The sequence below is a fragment of the Balaenoptera physalus genome (assembly GCF_965194825.1).
Source record: "Balaenoptera physalus genome assembly, chromosome: 19".
Lineage (NCBI taxonomy): Eukaryota > Metazoa > Chordata > Mammalia > Artiodactyla > Balaenopteridae > Balaenoptera > Balaenoptera physalus.
Genome location: NC_138900.1, coordinates 13149670 through 13172449, shown reverse-complemented (window position 1 = coordinate 13172449; position 22780 = coordinate 13149670). Strand labels below are relative to the sequence as shown.

At 39.2% G+C, this 22780-nt stretch overlaps 2 long non-coding RNA genes and 1 pseudogene across 3 annotated transcripts in view; 1 reads left to right on the top strand and 2 right to left on the bottom strand.

Moving 5' to 3' along the window:
• LOC309648892 overlaps positions 1-22780 on the bottom strand; it is a 108699-nt gene that overhangs the window by 36104 nt on the left and 49815 nt on the right. The window lies entirely within an intron of this gene.
• On the bottom strand, positions 873-7955 carry LOC309648882 (vomeronasal type-1 receptor 1-like; annotated as a pseudogene). The gene has a single exon. The product of its transcript is annotated as a vomeronasal type-1 receptor 1-like (transcript).
• LOC309648895 overlaps positions 11432-22780 on the top strand; it is a 116717-nt gene continuing 105368 nt past the window's right edge. Inside the window, exon 1 of the long non-coding RNA XR_014256848.1 lies at positions 11432-12066. This is a non-coding gene — a long non-coding RNA (uncharacterized lncRNA). The remainder of the gene's footprint in view (positions 12067-22780) is intronic.

The window sequence follows — 22780 nt, the reverse complement described above, 5'->3', positions numbered from 1 at the left end:
TATATTCAATATCTTGTAATAACCTATAATGGAAAAGAATCTGAAAAAGAATACATACATATGTATAACTGAAACACTTTGCTGTACACTGGAAACTAACACAACATTGTAAGTCAACTATACTTCAATTTTAAAAATAATTTTTAAAGGGGAATTCCCTGGCAGTCCAGTGGTTAGGACTCTGCGTTTCCACTGCAGGGGGCATGGGTTCCATCCCTGTTGGGGGAACTAAAATCCTGCATGCCATGTGGCACGGCCAAAAAATAAAAATAGGGTTTCCCTGGTGGCACAGTGGTTAAGAATCCACCTGCCAATGAAGGGGACAAGGGTTCGATCCCTGGTCCGGGAAGATCCCACATGCCGCGGAGCAACTAAGGCCCTGTGCCACAACTACTGAGCCTGTGCTCTAGAGCCCACGAGCCACAACTACTGAGCCCACGTGCCTAGAGCCTGTGTCCTGAAACAAGAGAAGCCACTGCAGTGAGAAGCCCGCACACCCGGACAAAGAGCAGCCCCCGCTGGCGGCAACTAGAGAAAGCGCACGCGCAGCAACAAAGACCCAACACAGCCAAAAATAAATAAATAAATAAAATTTTTTTTAAAAAATTATTATTTAGAAAAGAATTAGACCTGACGCAATTTCGGGAGCTGGTGAAGACGTCTACAGTGGACACTGCTGCCTCTAGCGGTGGGCCTGAGGTTGGCAGGCCGGGCGGTCAGGGTATAAAAGCTGGAAGTGAAATAGGAGGGAGTGAAGACAAAGTGGAAACTGGGTCGGTGTCTCACAACCTCCAACTTCTACAATCTGGGTGACCTGTGGAAGCTGGCACCCTGCCCTGGCCAGCACCCGCAGCCAGCCCAGCACTAGGGGGCGCCAGCAGATGAGCAGCGACGCGGAGCGCTGCGGCAGCGCGGGGCCCACGCAGCCGTTCAGAGCATACATGGCACTTCTTCTCTTCCAACTTCTAAATATGGCACAAATGTCACCTCGGCCAACCCTAACCTGAAACCATTCAGGAAGGGAGTTCTTGGAAACATGGTGCCAGCTTAGCTAAATTGATATAGTATAAAACCACCACCATCGGAGTGCCAGGAGCAGGCGTGGAAACTCTTGTGTACCCCTCCCAGACACATACCTTACACTACACATTTCTTCCATTTGGCAGTTCCAGAGCTGCATTCATTATACTAAAACTGCAATTGTAAGAATAGGAGAAAAAAACAAAACAAAACCACCACCATCATTCTTTCCAAAAAAAAAAAAAAAAAATCAGATCATGGCATTCCTCTGCTCAAAACCCTCTAATGGTTCCCTTTCTCTTTTAGGATAAAAGTCAAAATAGTTACACTACCTACAACACTTCACATAAGCTGGCACTTTTAATTCCCACTACTTGCTCATTCCCGTGTCTCCCTGCAGCCACACTGGTCACCTTGCTATTCCTTCAACACACAAATAATGGCCCTTCCTCAGTCTTTCCTCTCCCTATTCCCTCCACGCTCTACATCCTTGCCATGGGCTATATGCATTACTTCCTCCCTCAAGTCATTCTGGACTCTTCAAACATCACAGTTTCAGGGAGGGATCTCCTGACCAGATTATTTAAAACGGAATCACCCAGGGCATTCCTTCTCCCCCTCCTATCTGACACTTTTCAACAGAGCACTTAACCACAAACTGAAATACTACAGTGTTATCTGTTTGTTTAACATCTTCTGCCACTCCCAGTAGAATGTAAACTCCAGAAGGACCGTTATTTTTTTCCTATCCTATTTATTACTATATCCAATATCACCTATAACAGGGACTGGCATACAGTAAGCAATCATTGAATATGCTGGATAAGATGAATGAATAAATGAATGAAGGAACTAAAAGTGTAGATCCACCTCCTCTATCTGATCTTTAAAAGAAGCTTACTTGTTACTATGTCTCAGGCCTGTTCTCTCTGCTCTTAATTTTCCCTTTCTCTTATTTCAACCCTACCCAAGCTCCTATTACCAATATATGTTGTTGACAGCCAAGTGTGTATTTCCACAGCAAACCTTCTATCTGTGCTCCACTCATATATACATGTGGGTGATCTATGACTAGACATGTGCATAACACAGATGCCTTAGAGACATAACACACTCCACATACTGAAAAGAATGTGCAATATCTTTACACCCAAAATACAACTTCGCCGGTTTCTTGATATCAAGAAACACCACTACAACCAATCCAGTTGCTCAAGTCTTAAGAGAATTGCGAGACATTGTCCACATCAGCCTTAAACTACCCCTTATGAAACAGTCACCAAATTCAGTGCGTACTTCTAAGGCAGTGTTTCTCAAGTCCATGTGTTCCGCCTTCACATTGATTTTCATCATCTTTATCAGAATCATCATCCTCTCTCATCTGGTTTATTTCAAAAGTCTCCTAATTCTTTTTCCCAAGTTTGCTCTTGCTCAATGCAATAAGCTACGCTCATAATTGTTAGGCAAACTGGATAATTTCTTAAATGCCCTCTTTCTCCTTGATAAAAAAACAAGAAACGAACAAACTTTAAATCCTTTTATCTTCTTGATGAAAGCCTGAAATTACTATTGGGATCCATGGTACCTGTTCTTAACCTAATCTGTAAACCTGGCAAACTGTTATCCGACCTGAACTCAATAACCTCAGCTCATGCCGAATTCTCTTGTTCTTGGCACACGAGGCAAGTGGGATTTCTTTCCGTTCTTTGTATGTTCTATGTTTCTTCCTGTAAATGGTGTTCCAACATGCCTTTCCATTTGCCTGGAACATCCACTAAGTCTGACGACATCCTCCAAAATATTCAGGAAGTAGCCTAAACTGCAGATACAGAGGGAAGCTTTCCAAGATCCTGAAACATACTATCCCAAGCTCCTCATGGCAGCATTCTGTACATCTGCAATTACATAATTATTTGTGTAATTGTTTGTTGGATATCTAGATTCCCCCACAGACTTTACTGGAGCAGATACACTTGCTGTCCACCACTGTGTCTAAAACATGAATGATACAGAGAAGGTACTTCACAGTATGAGACGAATGGATGAATGAATATTGTACAGTGCTGTCAGCAACTGGGTAAGTTCTACAACTTCCTCAGCAGGAAGAGCAGAGGCTGGAGATAGATATGGGTGTTACATTTTAAGAGCAAAAAGGGACTGAGGGTTAGAAAACAAGATACTAGGAACACACTGGTGTTCACAAGCCACAACTGTGGACTGTCAAAAAGATAGCATACATTTCAAAGGCAGAAGAGAAAGAATAAAATATGACAAAAGTGCTCACAAGTAATATGATAGATTTTGTGCCTCTGGTTCCTGTGGATATTTAGGGTGGGGTGGTTGCCTAGTGCTGTGAATGTACTGGACTTGCTGTTTGTGCCCGTGAAGGAAACATATCATGGATCCACTCGCCCATATCATGAGTCCCAAACAAATAACATCAATAGAGGAGAAAATAACTGAACATATTGATTCTGTAATTGTGTTAATAAACAGATAAGAGCAATATCCAAGATTTGACTTCACACTGTTATTTCTGCTGTTCTTTTGTCCAGTCATTCTCATGGGAATTATGTCATTGACCAGCAAATGAAACATCCAGCTCAGGATACACAGAGAAGTAATATACTTTGGGGATTTGAATTTGAGTTCTACCCACTTAGAGTTTGTGGGGTTAATACTTAAGGCCTAGAAGCCACCCAAAAGTCAGGTGATGCTGAGGGAATTTTCCCAGGCCGCTCTGTGAAAATAAAAGATAAGTTTACATCCAATGTCATTTAGGAAATATTTCAACTCAAAGGCTGCCAGTGTCGGAGGGATTCCTCCACAAATTAGGGTCAAAGTATTGGCTAAAGCAAGATGGTTGATTATTTGCTCTAATGGTCTTAATCCATGTATCTTGAAAAGGGAGCAGATATAATGACAAAGGAGTGAAACATTCCCCACAGTTCCTATTCCAGTCTGAGCGAGGATGACCATACCTATTGCCACATAAACAGAAATCATTCCTTCAGTGGCTGGGGTATGATAATTATGCTCAGATCCACAGAACCTGGGGAGAAACAGAATAAATGCATGAATTTCTTCAAGTCAAGAGAAATACGGTTCTCACCATAATTTCTTTAAAATCTCCTTTCTGGGAACCCTATTCTAATGTCATGCATAAAAATCCACCCCTAGGAAATTCCCTGGCAATCCAGTAGTTAGGACTCTGCGCTTTCACTGCCGGGGGCGCGGGTTCAATCCCTGGTTGGGGAACTAAGATCCTGCAAGTCGCTTGGTGCAGCCAAAAAAGAAAAAAAAAAAAAAAAAAAAATCCATCCCTAAGGTTTGTTTCTCTTAATCACCCAATATAGCCCTCATAATACTTATAACAACTGAAATTATCTCAATGTATTATCTTATTTCTATCGAAGGAAGACAGTTCCCTCCAATAGAAACACAAGAGTCATGAAAGTAGGGATCTTATCTACCTTGTTTTCAGTCCATATCTACGGTCTAGAACAATCTGTCATTAGTAGGCAGTCAACAAATATCTATTACATGAATAAATGAATAAACGAATGGAGTCATTATTTTCACCTCAAAGGTTATTTTAATATGTCCTTTATGTTAATAGGTTTCTTAACATGGAATGCAGATTCTCTACTTAATAGTTTAAAAGAGCACATTAAGCTCTCTCATTGTGTTATTCAAAACTGCATATCCTTGCTTGATTGAGGGGTTTTGTTTGTTTTTGTTTACGCAAAAGCTTGGCCTTTCTGAGAAACAGGCATTCAAGTGTCTTATGTTGCACTGGATCCTATCAAATACTCTCTAACATTATCTTTCTATAAACCAATTCAATTTTTGAATACAACTTTTGAATCAAGGACCTAAGCTGAATTGAGCAATATATCTTTTTTCTTTTTTTTTTGGCTGCTCCACGCAGCATGGGGGATCTTAGTTCCCCCACCAGGGATCGAACCCATGCCCCCTGCAGTGGAAGTGCAGAGTCCTAACCACTGGACCACCAGGGAATTCCTGAGCCGTATATCTTAATAATGATGCCACATAACAGAGATATATTCCAAGAGTACACTGAGAATGAACACTGGAAGCAACCTCATTCCATTAGGAAAAAAGACTAACATGACCACAGGCACACAAGTATTCAATATTTTTCTAACTTCAATAAAGTGGCATAAAAAATTATTCCTTTTTGAAAATTAGATTATTTTATGTGTTACATTCAAAGAACCAACTGAAATTTTTTAAATTTCTTTTTTCTTTTTCTTTTTTAAAATTTTATCTTCTTTCTTCTTTTTTTTTTTCTTTACAAACCCCTGTGCCGAGGGCTGACTTTCAACAGATAGCAGTGAAGGAGCTGCTCTGCTACATAACTGAAATATTTTAGAAGTAATAAGCTAGTAATTTGCCCAAACATTACACAAATGTGCAAAATTTTAAAATATACTGTGAGTAAACACTTCAAAATCTTAGGAGTAAACTAGGTCAGTGATGTGCTGGAAATATAAAAGTGAAAAATTAAATAGCATAAGAGGAATCTTAAATGAGCAGAACTACATTCCATGTTCTTGGATGGGAAGATATAACATGTCATTAAGATTTGAAACTTCTTCGAAGGTGTAGATTCAATTCAATATCAATCAAAACAGCAAGATAATTTGGAGGGAACTAGGCAATTTGCCTCAAAATTTAACTATAATTGCACAAAAAAAATCCGAGTCATTTCCCCCAACACTTTATTATCGAAATTTTCAAACATACAGAAACCAAGTCATTCTTTAAAAATAATAATGATGAAGTGGATTGACCTACCCGATTTCTTAAAACTTAATACAACAATTAAAGTGTGTGGTACAAATGAAGAATAGTTAAACATATCAATGGTTCAGAATGAAGTTTCAGAAAAAAATTATAGATAGGAAAATCAACAAGTGAGAAAATAACTGTTCAGTATGAGGGACTAGACAAACTGGTGAATGAACTGCCAAATCAAATCTTACAGGCAAATAAATTTCCGGGCAAAAAAAATCAGAAAGAGCAGGAACCAGACATCCACATGCAGCAGAGGTGCAGCTGACCAAGAGAGTATTGTAGCTGATGATAAATCCTGTACATCAGATTTCTGATTGCAGGACCAATATCACATCTCAGAATCAAGTCTTGGACCCAAGCATGCCATTAGAAATGAAGACCCAGCTGTGAGGATATTCACTGGTAAACATGCCTTCTTCTGTAATTGAATTTGGCATTAATTCCAAGGTTTATTAATTCCATTTTGATTTGAAGATCAAAATCTACAATAATGTAATTTCCTAGTGCACCAATTCTAGTAAAGATTCAGACAATGTCTTAAACTCTTCATGAAGTGCACACACAGAGCTTTTCAGTATAAATGAATTTCCCAAATTCAGTCTCACCCAGATAAGGTCCAGTGGAAACAAAAGATACAAACATTTATTTAAGATAATCAGTGCCCTCTAATTTTCTCTATTATACATTTAACTCATCTTGACCCCATGCTTAGGGAATCTCAAACTAAGACAGTTTAATCAAAGGACAGAGGTGAAAATTTGGACAGAACTAATGCAGGGAAAGAATTGAGATGACTTTGTAGGCAAGTGAGTGAGAGGAATAGAATCTCTGCAATGATCAGAGAACAGCCCTTCACACTGATTATCTCAAGGACTCTTGCATATTCTCATGAGAAGGTATTATTATCCACACCTTGTGTAGATTCCCATCTCCAAATATTCACTTCTTTTTTCCCCCCAGATAGTTTCTAAGTCCAAAATAAAACTCCCCTCGCCTGAGTAACCTTTGTTCCAGGATGCTGGACCCAATGTTTACCAGATTTGTCGTGGGAGGGAACAGCTGAACCCTTGGTTATAAGTTTGGTTTTCCTGACCTCACCTCTCTAGAGCTGTGATTATTATGTTATTTCTAGCATCAATAACAGTGCCTCCAAGAAAAATCTCTAAACATTTTTTCTAAGCACACTAATAATCCAAATTAATTATGAGTGTTTAAGGAGACGATCCCAAGATGCTGTCAGAAGTAACTGGAAGAAAACATTTTTTTCTGCACTCCCTACAGGGATGAGGTCAAATAATTGTGAGTCCTAAAAAAGTGAGAACTTAGAGAATAAACATATGACCCTGCCTATATTCTGAAAATCTCTGAGGGGTATATTTCCTAGAAGAGAATTCTTAGATTCCTAAGACCTTGATGAATTCTACCTATTAAAGATTTGGTAAGAAAAAGAGAGGCCTTTCTCAAGGAGAGAGAGTGGGGGACATCTAAATAAGGTAACAGGTATTGACAGAGAACCCATTATAAAAGGTAAAATAAATTAGATGGGGCTGTGTGATGGAAAATCAACTTACTATGGAGTCAGAGGGCATGGGAGTGAGGAAATGGAGGGGAGTACAGATCACGCTCTCAGCAAGAGTAACCAGAACTTCATGGGGTGAAGGGAGAATTTAAATTCTGATGGGTAAGAGCTGGTAGATCAGGACTTGTTGAATTACGGTAAATATAAATTTAATACTCATTAGATCAAAGTCCATTATTAGCAAAAAAAAGAGTGGGATCCATGCATAAGTAAAGAAATTAATCACAGTTTTTAAAAGGGGTATATTACCAACTTAACATAAATTAGGAAAAAAGAATGGATGTAAAGTGAGGATTATTCTGAATTGTGAAAGGAAACGGAGGGATTTCTCAACAGATGACTTCAGCTTCTTTATGATTCAGGAGACAAGCATATCTGAAAAGCATATCTGAAGCATGGAGATTTGAGGATAATTAAGAATATCTGAAAGCACAGCAGTAGATAATGGCATGCAGAGTTGAAACATGAAACGGAAGAGATCTGTTGGGCAGAATCATAAGAGGAGTTCAGATTATTGGCAATTAAATATTTATGCTGACACAGAAACGAGGATCCAACACAGCCATAAATAAATAAATAAAATAAATTAAAAAAAAAATTATGCTGACACCAATCTACCTAGTTGTGTATTCAGCTGCACGAAACTACCATAGTGTAGCCACAGGGAAAAGAAATGGACACTAGATTCAATTAATGCTGAGGTTTTTCCAGGTCAGGGTGATGGGATGAAATAAGAAAGGAATTAGGGCTTCCCTGGTGGCGCAGTGGTTGAGAGTCTGCCTGCCAATGCAGGGCACACGGGTTCGAGCCCTGGTCTGGGAAGATCCCACATGCCACGGAGCAACTAGGCCCGTGAGCCACAATTGCTGAGCCTGCGCGTCTGGAGCCTGTGCTCCGCAACAAGAGGGGCCACGATAGTGAGAGGCCCGCGCACCGAGATGAAGAGTGGCCCCCGCTTGCCGCAACTAGAGAAAACCCTCGCACAGAGACGAAGACCCAACACAGCCAAAAATAAATAAATAAATAAACAAAGTAAACAATGCGTTTAAAAAAATACATTAAAAAAAAAAGACTAAAGTTTAAAAAAAAAAAAAAAAAAAGAAAGGAATTAAAGTTATTGAAGGAGACTGAAAGGATTAACCAGAAAATTACACAAGAGAGAGAAATGAAGAAAGAAATATTGGGTTGAATTGACATGACAGAAAACTAAGAATGTATATAATGGGCTCAAAAGGCAATGAGAGAGAAGGGGAGCTATGTAGAAAAAGAATCCCAGAAATCTGCATGGGGCCCCCTTGAATCTTTGCTGAACACTAAGTTGTGCATGCATAGGGTGAAACTCCATAAAACTGCACATATAAAAACCAGCTAACTGTGAACTAAACAGTTCCCAGAGCTCATTCAAAGCTGGAAGGTGCTCAAGATATGACCAGCCAGAAAAGAGAGTCGTCACTGATCACTTAGGGCATTCAGTAGAGACACTAGGAGGGCCACACCTTAGTAGTTGGACTAAATATCTCTATAAAGAAGTTATTCTACACTTACTTAACAAAGCTTAAATGTAAGCTTTGAAAGAATCAAACTGAACCACAAGTAAATTAAATACACATCAGAACAATGCCTAATACTTCTTTTTAAAAAGAAAGTAAAATCCAGGCACTCAAGAGAGTAAAACTGACAATGTCCATCATCCAATTAAAAATTATTAGATAAGCCAAGAAACCAGAAAAATATGGCCCTTAAACAGAAGAAAAATAGTCAATAAAACAGACCCATATATCTTTTGTTTGTTTGTTTAATCACTACATGAGATTAACAATAAATTACACACTGGAGAAGTGAAAATAGGTGAACTAGAAAAAATATTAATAGAGACTACCCAAAGTGAAACAAAAGAGAAAAAAAAATTGAACTTTTAAAAGGTAATGGAGGGGACACAGTTTTTCGAGGCCGGAGCCCACTGTATCCCCCTTTGCTTGGCAAAGTAATATAGCTCTCCTTTTCTACTTCACCCAAAACTCTGCCTCAGGGATTCACTTCAACACCGGTGTACAGAGAAGCTGAGCTTTCGGCATCAATTTTGGCGCCCAATGTGGGGACCACTCAGGGATGGTCCCAGGTTGGGGGGTCCCTTGGCTTGATCAGATGCTCCAGGGTTTTTACCATGCCAGCCTCTTTTGGGGGAGCGGAGGGTTGGAGAATTCCTTTAGAGGCCAGATAGCCTGGGACCCTTGCCTGGAACCCTTGCCTGGAAAGGCCAAGCCCCAGTCATACCCCATCCGTCATCTTGGCAGCTGGAACTCTGAGGCGGGAGTAGATGGTGGGAGAGAGACCGCCTTAGCAGCTGCCAAGGCTGTCTTTGCCTTGAGGATGTTCCTCTCTTCCTCCTGCCTGGACTGCCCTGGACTTCCTACTCCAAGGAATTATTTTGAGGAAGCAGAAAAGTAGCGTTGGGGATGTTACGACACCTCGGCCAGCATTTGGGTAAGTCCCCCATCGTGCACGCTGAGGCCCCTTTGGCCCTGTCCATTTGGGGGGAGACCTGGCTCCCATTTGGGGAATTTTCCGTTTGGGGGAATCCCATTTGGAAGGTGTGCCGCTTGGACAGAGGTCATGGGCTAAGTGGGACTTGGAAGCCGATTTGAGCCTTGTGTTGTTTGGTTTTTGGTTTGAGGTTTCCGTTGCTGGTGAGGATTTTGGTTTGTTCTTTGTCCACACATGAGTGGTCTATCGATCAAAAATGGAAAGCCCTTCTTCTTCGGTTCCACCTGATAGTCCCCTAGGGAAAATTTTGGCAGATTGGTCGACCTATAACTATGAATCTATGACAAAAAGAATGAGATTCTATTGTAATTGTTTGGCCAATGTATATTCTTAAAATTGAGCAGAGGTGGCCTTTGTATGGTGCCCTGAATTACTATACTATTCTTCAGCTAGAATTGTTCTGCCACAGGAATGGACAGGCTGGGAATTCTCTCCACTCCATCTGGGCTAGCCACTGTGGGCTCACTCCCTTGTGGGAACTGAGCTACTCTGGGCCCCCTGAGAGCCAACTCTGCGTTTGTTCTCTTTCAAGAACTGAGCCAATCTGTTTGGAAGCCTTTGTCTGGGAGTAGAAATGGAATCTTTGGGCTACACCTTGTCTGATCTTTTGTTTGTGGGACCATGTTTGTTGTTTGTGTGGATGTGTCTCAGTACTTGCACTGACTGGTTGAGACGAATAACAGGGCTCACATGTGACAACACCTGGGGACCCTATTGCATCGGGCTTTGCCTGTGGGAACACTGGTTGGGATTTTCCCTTTTGGACTAGCCTTGTTACAGGCGAGCAGAGCTCTGTTCCATCTTGTAGCCCCCCACCCCCACCCCCGTAGGGTATTGTTATAAAACTGGGGGATCTTCAGCTATGCTCTCATGAAAAGGAATTGGTATTTCTCTCCCCTGTGCCCAGGCCCTCAGGAATACTTATCTAAACCATCTCAAGAGAGAAAAAAAAAAAAAGGCGGGAGTGGGAGAAGAAAGCCTTTTTAAACTCATGCGGAAAGACTGAGATTTCTGGTTCTTTCTTTATGTAGAAGTTAACTTGTAAATGAGCTCTATTTAACTGACTTAAGAGTAAGCACTTACAAATTGAATCTAAATATCTAGAAAACTGGCCAAGATAAATTCTAGGACCACATGATCTGGGAAATATTCAGTACTGAATTGATATCTGCTGTTGAAGGTGGCTTAAGCTTGTTGGTTTGATTAATATAGACATGTCTTTAGAGTCATCAATATTAAGTATAACACTTTTATTGCACCTAGTTTTGATAAAATTTAAATAAAATCTTGTTATATCTGCTGCAAATTTGTCAGCAAGGAGAGTACCTCAATGTGAAGAAAATTTTAAGGGGAAAAAAGGTAAATGAGATCAGAGCTTTTAGGTAAACTCTATTAAGAATAATTATGTTTAGATGTTCAACATCACTAATCATTAGAGAAATGCAAATCAAAACTACAATGAAAAAAAAATGAAAAAAAAAAAAAACTACAATGAGGTATCACCTCACATCAGTCAGAATGGCCATCATCAAAAAGTCTACAAACAATAAATGCTCGAGGGGATGTGGAGAAAAGGGAACCCTCTTGCACTGTTGGTGGGAATGTAAATTGATACAGCCACTATGGAGAACAGTATGGAGGTTCCTTAAAAAACTAAAAATCAAACTACCATATGACCCAGCAATCCCACTACTGGGCATATACCCTGAGAAAAGCATAATTCAAAAAGAGACATGCACCACAATGTTCATTGCAGCACTATTTACAATAGCCAGGAAATGGAAGCAACCTAAGTGTCCATCAACAGATGAATGGATAAAGAAGATGTGGCACATATATACAATGGAATATTACTCAGCCATAAAAAGAAATGAAATTGAGTTATTTGTAGTGAGGTGGATGGACCCAGAGTCTGTCATATAGAGTGAAGTAAGTCAGAAAGAGAAAAACAAATACCGTATGCTAACACATATATATGGAATCTAAAAAAAAAAAAAAGGTTCTAATGAACCTAGGGGCAGGACAGGAATAAAGATGCAGACGTAGAGAATGGACTTAAGGACATGGGGAGGGGGAAGGGTAAGCTGGAACGAAGTGAGAGAGTAGCATCGACATATATACACTACCAAATGTAAAAGAGATAGTTAGTGGGAAGCAGCTGCATCTCATGGAGAGATCAGCTCAGTGCTTTGTGACCACCTAGAGGGGTGGGATAGGGAGTGTGGGAGGGAGATGCAAGAGGGAGGGGATATGGGGATATATGTATACATATAGCTGATTCACTTTGTTATACAGCAGAAACTAACACAACATTGTAAAGCAATTATACTCCAATAAAGATGTTAAAAAAAAAAGAATAATTATGTGTAGAACATCTATCTAAAATAGTCTTTCCAGATTTTGGCAACTTGAAATTCTAGAGTTGTGCTAAATAAAGTGATGGAAGTTTATTGAATAGCTAGATCATTTCCAAATAAAACAAGATACTGAAACATTTTAAAAATAGAATAAAATAAAAGGTAACAGAGCTTCATTTACCTGTGAGATAATATTAAATGGGCTAATATATACATAATTGAAAGAGGAAAAGGGGAAAAATATTTATTTTGAAAGGAATAAGGGCTGATAATTTTCTCAGTGTGATAAAACTATAAAGTACAGGTCCAAGAACCTCACTGAAACTCATAAAAATTGAATTCCTGGAAACTATAGTTAAACATAAAATCTTAAAAGCAGCCAAAGAAAAACACATGTTAGGAAAAGAGGAACAAAGATGATTTCTTATCAGAAACTATGCATACCATAAACCATGGAATTATATCTTACAGAGCTGAAAAGGAAAAAATTGTCAACCTAAAATTTTATACCCAAATAAAATATCTTTCTCAAGTGAATTTAAAACAACTTCTCTAATGAACAAAAACAGAGAACTTATCACTAACAGACTTTTACTGAGTTAAAGAGTTAACTTCCTTTAACTTTGGAGTTAAAGGAAGTTCTTCAAATAGAAGAAAAATGATACCAGATGGAAACCTAGATATACACAAATAAATAATGAGCACTGGAAATGGGAACTATGTAGGTAAATGTAAAAGATTTTCTATCTTTGATTTCTTTGAAATATTATTTTTAAAATAGAAATTGTAACAATATGTTGTGAGGTTTATAACATAGGTAGAAGTAAAATATATGACAACTGCATAAAAAATGAGTGGGGGAATGGAAATATGTTGTTGTAGGGCTATCACATTATATGTGAAGTTGTCCAGTATTACTTGATGGTAGACTATGAGAAGTTTTCTACTGTAAATCCTAGAGCAACAGCAAGAAAAAAAATAAGATATACAACTAATAAGCCAAGAGTGGGGATAACAAGAAATCCTTTAAAAATACTCAATTAATACAAAAGACAAAAAGGAGGAAAAATAACAGAGAGGGAAAATAGAGAGAAAATATTTTAAAAGGTAGATTTAAACTCAACAATATGAACAATCACATTTTAAATGGCCCAAACACTCCAATTAAAAAGCAAAGATTGGGACTTCCCTAGTGGCACAGTGGTTAAGACTCCCTGCTCCCAATGCAGGGGGCCGGGGTTCAATCCCTGATCAGGGAACTAGATCCCACATGCATGTCACAACTAAGAGTTCACATGCCACAACTAAGGAGCCGGTGAACTGAACTAAGGAGCTCACGAGCCACAACTAAGGAGCCCGCCTGCCACAACTAAGACACAACACAAGCAAATAAGTAAACAAATATTAAAAAAAAAAAAAAGAAATGAAGTCACACCAGATGAGGGTGGGCCCTAAACCGCATATGTGTGTCTTAAGAAAAAAAAAAAAGCAAAGATTGTGAGGCTAGATAAAAAAGGACTCAACAATTAGCTATACATAAGAAATTCATTTTTTAAATTCACATAAAGACATAGAGAACAATTCAACACCCATATGCAAAAAGAAAAAGAACTTGTATCCATATCTTACAGCTTAGACAAATATTACCTCAAATTTGATCATAGGACTAAATCTAAAAATTAAAGCTATAAATGCACAAGGAGAAAATACTTGCTTCCCTGAGGTAGGTGCAGAGTTCTTAAATAGAACAAAAGTACAAACCACAAAAGAAAATTTTGGACTTCCTCAAAATTAAAAGCTTCTGTTCTTCAAAATTCACAGTTAAGAAAATAAAAAGGCAAACCACAGGCTAGAAGGAAATATTCACAATGCTATAACCAACTGGTAACCAGAATATATAAACAACTCTTGCACATCTATAAGAAGAGTCCAAGCAACTCAATTGAAAAACGAGCAAAACATCAGTCACTTCTCAGAGAAGATATATAAATGGGCAATGAGCACTTGAAAAAAATGCTCTGCGCCATTAGTCATCAGGGAGACACAAAACTACAGTGAGAGCTTCCCTGGTGGCTCAGTGGTTAAGAATACACCTGCCAATGCAGGGGACACGGGTTCGAGCCCTGGTCGGGGAAGATCCCACATGCCGCAGAGCAACTAAGCCCATGTGCCACAATTACTGAGCCTGCGCTCTAGAGCCCGTGAGCCACAACTACTGAGCCCACGTGCCACAACTACTGAACAGGGCCACTGCTGAGACATAGAGAAACCAGCAGAACTTTTGGAAGTTGTATGAGGGTGGCAGGGATCAAATGGAGATTTCAGGGGCTTCAAGAAACTGATTTCCTACTTAAGACATTTGCTGAATAGCAAAATGTGGCCGGGAAGGAGGCTAAGTAACTAAACCAAAACCTCAGAAAACCAGAGTTGAACTTCCCAAGGTATCCAGGTACGAAGGAGATAAAGTCCCATTAGTGGGAGGGGCCTTGAGAACAACAGGTGAGACCTGAAAATTTTATAGGGTATGGTAAATTACCACTGATGATCCACCGTGACTTTCTCCCTTGGATTATTTACCAAAATCTAGACTCAGAAAGAGGCTGAGAACTCAGATTTTTACCCCGGGCAAAAATCCGCTGCCAGAGTTCAAAAAGAAATCCAAGTGGCTTCCTCCTCAGGTTTCTGTTTGAACTTTTTTGCCTGGCCTGAAGCATCAGCTCAGGCACAGCACACTCTGGCCAGGAAGCTGAAGCTGACCCCAAAGCCTTCTAGGGCTGAGGCCGTGTCAGGGCACCTCACACATGAGAAGAACAACCCCAGATGGCACAGGCGGTTCCCCTGGAAGCAAAGAGTTTACAATTGTTAGGGCACCCCAAGCAGGACACGCATTGGTCAGGCAGAACGGGTTCACAGAGCCCCCAGCGTGGCCGCCTGCCCTGGGCCTTCCTGCCCCAAGGTTGCCAGACCAGTCCAAATGGTTCAGTTCAGTCCTTGCTTTCAGAAGGAATGCCCGAGGCAGTCAGTTCCAAACAGCTTGCTTTTCCATTACACCCGTCATCTGCCTCACAGGTGTGGACAACATCTAAAGATGTTTTGCCTGGAATGTGCAGGAGCCAGGGTCACCTCCTGTTGTCTCCTCATCAGTTCTGTCAGGTGTGATTGTAGGGTCAACAGTCAATTAGAATTCAAAGTACATGCAGCAGTTTCGAAAAACAGCAGAGGCATTTTTCTTTAGGAAGGGAAAGCTTCCAGGAGTAGTTTTGAAAAGCAAAAGATCATTAATGCCCTCCCTCTCTTCCTTGCTTCCCTCAGATGCTGGGATTTGAGAGGGTTTTTTTTTTTTTCTTCATTGTTACAAAAGTAGTGTGTCTCACTCGGCAGTCATAACTTCACATTTTTTTTTCAATCATTCCCTACTCTCACTCAGACCTGTCATCTGGAAAAGTTGTGTGAAAGAGAAACGAAAGTATTTTCATAGAAAAAAAATTTCTATAACAAACAGAATGACACGTTCTGTTCAGAAATTGGTCAGGATGGAATCCTGAATTTTCAAAAATTTCAAAATGGGTTTACATAACCTTCCACCCCCTTAATCCTGATCATTTATTGGGTAAGTAGTCTAGAAATGATCAATCCCTTTCTGGGGTAGCTGTATTTAATAATCAAACTGCCTTCCTAAGATGTGTGTACCAGGAGGAAGGTGAAAAAAGTAGAGGCAGGCTATCAGTCCATTGTTGCAAACTGCATCTAATCCAGAAAGCTGAACACAAGTCAGCAGGAATGAGACATCCCCCAAGAGAGGGGTCAAGAGCCAGATCTGTCAGGAGTGGGTGGAGGGGTCACAGTCCTTGTGATGTCCTCCTTCAACTTGCAGCTTTGGGGCAGGAATCACGAGTTAGAAAAGCAATTACCTGGCATTAGAAACACAGAGCTTATTGGGAGCTCAATTTTAGATGGTCCTATCAGAGAATAAACCCTTTCCTGTGGGCACCTGTGAGTGACCCAGATGGTCCAGCCAGCATGCACAATGTTGTCACAGTTTTGGCCCCCACAGAGGGATGCCCTAAATCTGTAACAGTCCTAGAGTGTGAGTTCTATTTATTGAGCTATACCTGCTTTCATTTCAGCACAGCTCATAGCAGGTTTTCACTTAGAGACAGCACCAGGGAATTAGGATCTGTTGATTCAGGATTTTTAAAAAGCCAGCAGATTTTCTTCAGCCTCAGCAAAGACACTACAGTGCCAGACAGCCATGTTCCAAGCCCCAGTGACAAGCAAGATTTTCCTAAGCCCTTTTTATCTTGTCAAACTTTGAGTCCAAATTGATCCACTCAAAATGTGCACCTCAGGCCAGAAAATCATCAGCCTCTAAGAGCTGTCAGATATACGACAAGGACCTACTATATAGCACAGGGAACTCTGCTCAATATTCTGTAATAACCTAAATGGGAAAAGAACTTGGAAAAGAATGGATACATGCATATGTATAACTGAATCACTTTGCTGTACACCTGAAACTAACACAACATTGTTAATCAACTATACTCCAATATAAAATAAAATTTTTTAATAAAAAAATAAGAGTTGTCAGATATACAATTTCACAAGAGCTGATTAGCAAACTGAAAATTGCTTTTTTTTTTTGAAGATCTAATTGGCTTTATTAAGCGATTCATGAATCCAGCAGCATCCCATCTAGGAAGTAGAAGTGCACTCACTGAAAATTGCTTCTTAAAACTCCAAAAGTGTATCTCCATCTGGAGATTGCCTCTTTTTATGTTGTCTCATTTCTTCCTTTGACTCCAATAGGCAAAAATCATAGTAAAAGATCATCACCTATGGAAACTTGTTCTATTTCCAATATTCAAAAAATTTAATTCTCGGGACTTCCCTGGTGGTCCAGTGGTTAAGATTTTGTGCTCCCAGTGCAGGGGGCATGGGTTCAATCCCTGGTCAGGGAACTAAGATCCCGCATGCCGCAGCTAAAAAAAAAAACCCCAAAAAACACCAAAAAAAATGTTAATTCTAATCCACCCATCAGTGGCAAAAAGCAAGGAATTTGTGTTCCCCTAACACTTTTTCTTTGCCACTTTTCCTATACGGATGATCTCTCTAGCATTTATGAAATTAAAAGCATTTAACATTTTATGTCAATTTTATCATACATCCATATGCAAGAGTAACAAGATACAAAGCAATTAAAATACCTCCCTCTTTTTTTTTTTCCTCACTGAAAGTTTACTCAAACCTCTAGTAGTAAAGTTAGCATTTACAAAGTTAATAACAGCTTTCAAGAAAAATAATGGCTGGAATGCAAGTGGAGAAGGGAAGAGGGGATTTAAAAGACTTTTCTCCTCTGCCTGGAGGAGAAAACAAAAACTAGAAGCATCACTAAGGCGGTATTGTTCCCCCTCACTTTAGCCAGCACGGCCAAAAGCAGCCAGGGCATCCAGCGAGCCAACTGTCCTGGAGATGATCTATTAGTTTCATACTCCATAAATAACTTTTACCTCTCACAACAGACTGCAGCTCAGTGCTGTTTCATACCATGGATGACTCCACAGTCACCCAGGAACCAAAGTTTCATCATAGCCCACCCCTTCATCTTCATTTCAGTGAGTCAGGGGTGGGTCTAGCAAATCCCACTTCTGACACCATCTGTATCAGAGGTCTCCAAGACCACCACCCCCAGGTTCAACAATTCACTAAGAGGACTCATAGGATTAAGCATCTAGTCATACTCGTGGCTATAATTTATTATCCTTATCAAGGGATACAAAGGAAACAAAGCAAAATCAGCAAAGGGAAAAGGTACATGAGCAAAGTCTGAAAGAAACTACATACAAGCTTATGAGCTCTACCCACCACCAGAGCCTCCCATCAAGCCTCTTAGATAGCCTCAACCACCAGAGGGCAGACAGCAGAAGCAAGAAAAACTACAATCCTGCAGCCTGTGGACCAAAAACCACAGTTACAGAAAGATAGACAAGATGAAAAGGCAGAGGGCTATGTACCAGATGAAGGAACAAGAAAAAACCCCAGAAAAACAACTAAATGAAGTGGAGATAGGCAACCTTCCAGAAAAAGAATTCAGAATAATGATAGTGAAGATGATCCAGGACCTTGGAATAAGAATGGAGGCAAAGATTGAGAAGATGCAAGAAATGATTAACAAAGACCTAGAAGAATTAAAGAACAAACAAACAGAGATGACCAATACAATAACTGAAATGAAAACTACACTAGAAGGAATCAATAGCAGAATAACTGAGGCAGAAGAACGGATAAGTGACCTGGAAGACAGAATGGTGGAATTCACTGCTGCGGAACAGAATAAAGAAAAAAGAATGAAAAGAAATGAAGACAGCCTAAGAGACCTCTGGGACAACATTAAACGCAACAACATTTGCATTATAGAGGTCCCAGAAGGAGAAGAGAGAGAGAAAGGACCAGAGAAAATATTTGAAGAGATTATAGTCGAAAACTTCCCTAACATGGGAAAGGAAATAGCCACCCAAGTCCAGGAAGTGCAGAGAGTCCTATACAGGATAAACCCAAGGAGAAACACGCCGAGACACATAGTAATCAAAGTGGCAAAAATTAAAGACAAAGAAAAATTATTGAAAGCAGCAAGGGAAAAATGACAAATAACATACAAGGGAACTCCCATAAGATTAACAGCTGATTTCTCAGCAGAAACTCTCCAAGCCAGAAGGGAGTGGCATGATATACTTAAAGTGATGAAAGGGAAGAACCTACAACCAAGATTACTCTACCCGGCAAGGATCTCATTTAGATTTGATGGAGAAATCAAAAGCTTTACAGACAAGCAAAAGCTAAGAGAATTCAGCACCACCAAACCAGCTCTACAACAAATGCTAAAGGAACTTCTCTAAGTGGGAAACACAAGAGAAGAAAAGGACCTACAAAACAAACCCAAAACAATTAAGAAAATGGTCATAGGAACATACATGTTGATAATTACCTTAAACGTGAATGGATTAAATGCCCCAACCAAAAGACATAGACTGGCTGAATGGATACAAAAACAAGACCCATATATATGCTGTCTACAAGAGACCCACTTTAGACCTAGGGACACATACAGACTGAAAGTGAGGGGATGGAAAAAGATATTCCATGCAAATGGAAATCAAAAGAAAGCTGGAGTAGCTATACTCATATCAGATAAAATAGACTTTAAAATAAAGAATGTTACAAGAGACAAGGAAGGACACTACATAATGATCAAGGGATCAATCCAAGAAGAAGATATAACAATTATAAATATATATGCACCCAACATAGGAGCACCTCAATACATAAGGCAACTGCTAACAGCTATGAAAGAGGAAATGGACAGTAACACAATACTAGTGGGGGACTTTAACACCTCACTTACACCAATGGACAGATCATCCAAAATGAAAATGAATAAGGAAACAGAAGCTCTAAATGACACAATAGACCAGATAGATTTAATTGATATATATAGGACATTCCATCCAAAAACAGCAGATTACACGTTCTTCTCAAGTGCACACGGAACATTCTCCAGGATAGATCACATCTTGGGTCACAAATCAAGCCTCAGTAAATTTAAGAAAATTGAAATCATATCAAGCATCTTTTCTGACCACAACACTATGAGATTAGAAATGAATTACAGGGAAAAAATTGTAAAAAAGACAAACACATGGAGGCTAAACAATACGTTACTAAATAACCAAGAGATCACTGAAGAAATCAGAGAGGAAATCAAAAAATACCTAGAGACAAATGACAATGAAAACACGATGACCCAAAACCTATGGGATGCAGCAAAAGCAGTTCTAAGAGGGAAGTTTATAGCTATACAAGCCTACCTAAAGAAACAAGAAAAATCTCAAGTAAACAATCTAACCTTACACCTAAAGAAACTAGAGAAAGAAGAACAAACAAAACCCAAAGTTAGCAGAAGGAAAGAAATCATAAAGATCAGAGCAGAAATAAATGAAATAGAAACAAAGAAAACAATAGCAAAGATCAATAAAACTAAAAGTTGGTTCTTTGAGAAGATAAACAAAATTGATAAGCCATTAGCCAGACTCATCAAGAAAAAGAGGGAGAGGACTCAAATCAATAAAATCAGAAATGAAAAAGGAGAAGTTACAACAGACACCGCAGAAATACAAAGCATCCTAAGAGACTACTACAAGCAACTTTATGCCAATAAAATGGACAACCTGGAAGAAATGGACAAATTTTTAGAAAGGTATAACCTTCCAAGACTGAACCAGGAAGAAACAGAAAATATGAACAGACCAATCACAAGTAATGAAATTGAAACTGTGATTAAAAATCTTCCAACAAACACAAGTCCAGGACCACATGGCTTCACAGGTGAATTCTATCAAACATTTAGAGAAGAGCTAACACCTATCCTTCTCAAACTCTTCCAAAAAATTGCAGAGGGAGGAACACTCCCAAACTCATTCTATGAGGCCACCATCACCCTGATACCAAAACCAGACAAAGACACTACAAAAAAAGAAAATTACAGACCAATATCACTGATGAATATAGATGCAAAAATCCTCAACAAAATACTAGCAAACAGAATCCAACAACACATTAAAAGGATCATACACCATGATCAAGTGGGATTTATCCCAGGGATGCAAGGATTCTTCAGTATATGCAAATCAATCAATGTGATACACCATATTAACAAATTGAAGAATAAAAACCATATGATCATCTCAATAGATGCAGAAAAAGCTTTTGACAAAATTCAACACCCATTTATGATAAAAACTCTCCAGAAAGTGGGCATAGAGGGAACCTACCTCAACATAATAAAGGCCATATATGACAAAACCACAGCAAACATCATTCTCAATGGTGAAAAACTGAAAGCATTTCCTCTAAGATCAGGAACGAGACAAGGATGTCCACTCTCACCACTATTATTCAACATAGTTCTGGAAGTCCTAGCCACGGCAATCAGAGAAGAAAAAGAAATAAAAGGAATACAAATTGGAAAAGAAGAAGTAAAACTGTCACTGTTTGCGGATGACATGATACTATACATAGAGAATCCTAAAACTGCCACCAGAAAACTGCTAGAGCTAACTAATGAATATGGTAAAGTTGCAGGATACAAAATGAATGCACAGAAATCTCTTGCATTCCTATACACTAATGATGAAAAATCTGAAAGCGAAATTATGGAAACACTCCCATTTACCATTGCAACATAAAGAATAAAATACCTAGGAATAAACCTACCTAGGGAGACAAAAGACCTGTATGCAGAAAACTATAAGACACTGATGAAAGAAATTAAAGATGATACCAACAGATGGAGAGATATACCATGTTCTTGGATTGGAAGAATCAACATTGTGAAAATGAGTATACTACCCAAAGCAATCTACAGATTCAATGCAATCCCTATCAAATTACCAATGGCATTTTTTACGGAGCTAGAACAAATCATCTTAAAATTTGTATGGAGTCACAAAAGACCCCGAATAGCCAAAGCAGTCTTGAGGGAAAAAAATGGAGCTGGAGGAATCAGACTCCCTGACTTCAGACTATACTACAAAGCTACAGTAATCAAGACAATATGGTACTGGCACAAAAACAGAAACATAGATCAATGGAACAAGATAGAAAGCCCAGAGATAAACCCATGCACCTATGGTCAACTAATCTATGACAAAGGAGGCAAAGATATACAATGGAGAAAAGACAGTCTCTTCAATAAGTGGTGCTGGGAAAACTGGACAGCTACATGTAAAAGAATGAAATAAGAATACTCCCTAATACCATACACAAAAATAAACTCAAAATGGATTAGAGACCTAAATATAAGACTGGACACTATAAAACTCTTAGAGGAAAACATAGGAAGAACACTCTTTGACATAAATCACAGCAAGATCTTTTTTGATCCACCTCCTAGAGTAATGGAAATAAAAACAAAAATAAACAAGTGGGACCTAATGAAACTTCAAAGCTTTTGCACAGCAAAGGAAACCATAAACAAGACGAAAAGACAACCCTCAGAATCAGAGAAAATATTTGCAAACGAATCAATGGACAAAGGATTAATCTCCAAAATATATAAACAGCTCATTCAGCTCAATATTAAACAAACACCCCAATCCAAAAATGGGCAGAAGACCTAAATAGACACTTCTCCAAAGAAGACATACAGACGGCCACGAAGCACATGAAAAGATGCTCAACATCACTAATTATTAGAGAAATGCAAATCAAAACTACAATGAAGTATCACCTCACTCCTGTTAGAATGGGCATCATCAGAAAATCTACAAACAACAAATGCTGGAGAGGGTGTGGAGAAAAGGGAACCCTCTTGCACTGTTGGTGGGAATGTAAATTGATACAGCCACTATGGAGAACAATATGGAGGTTCCTTAAAAAACTAAAAATAGAATTACCATATGAC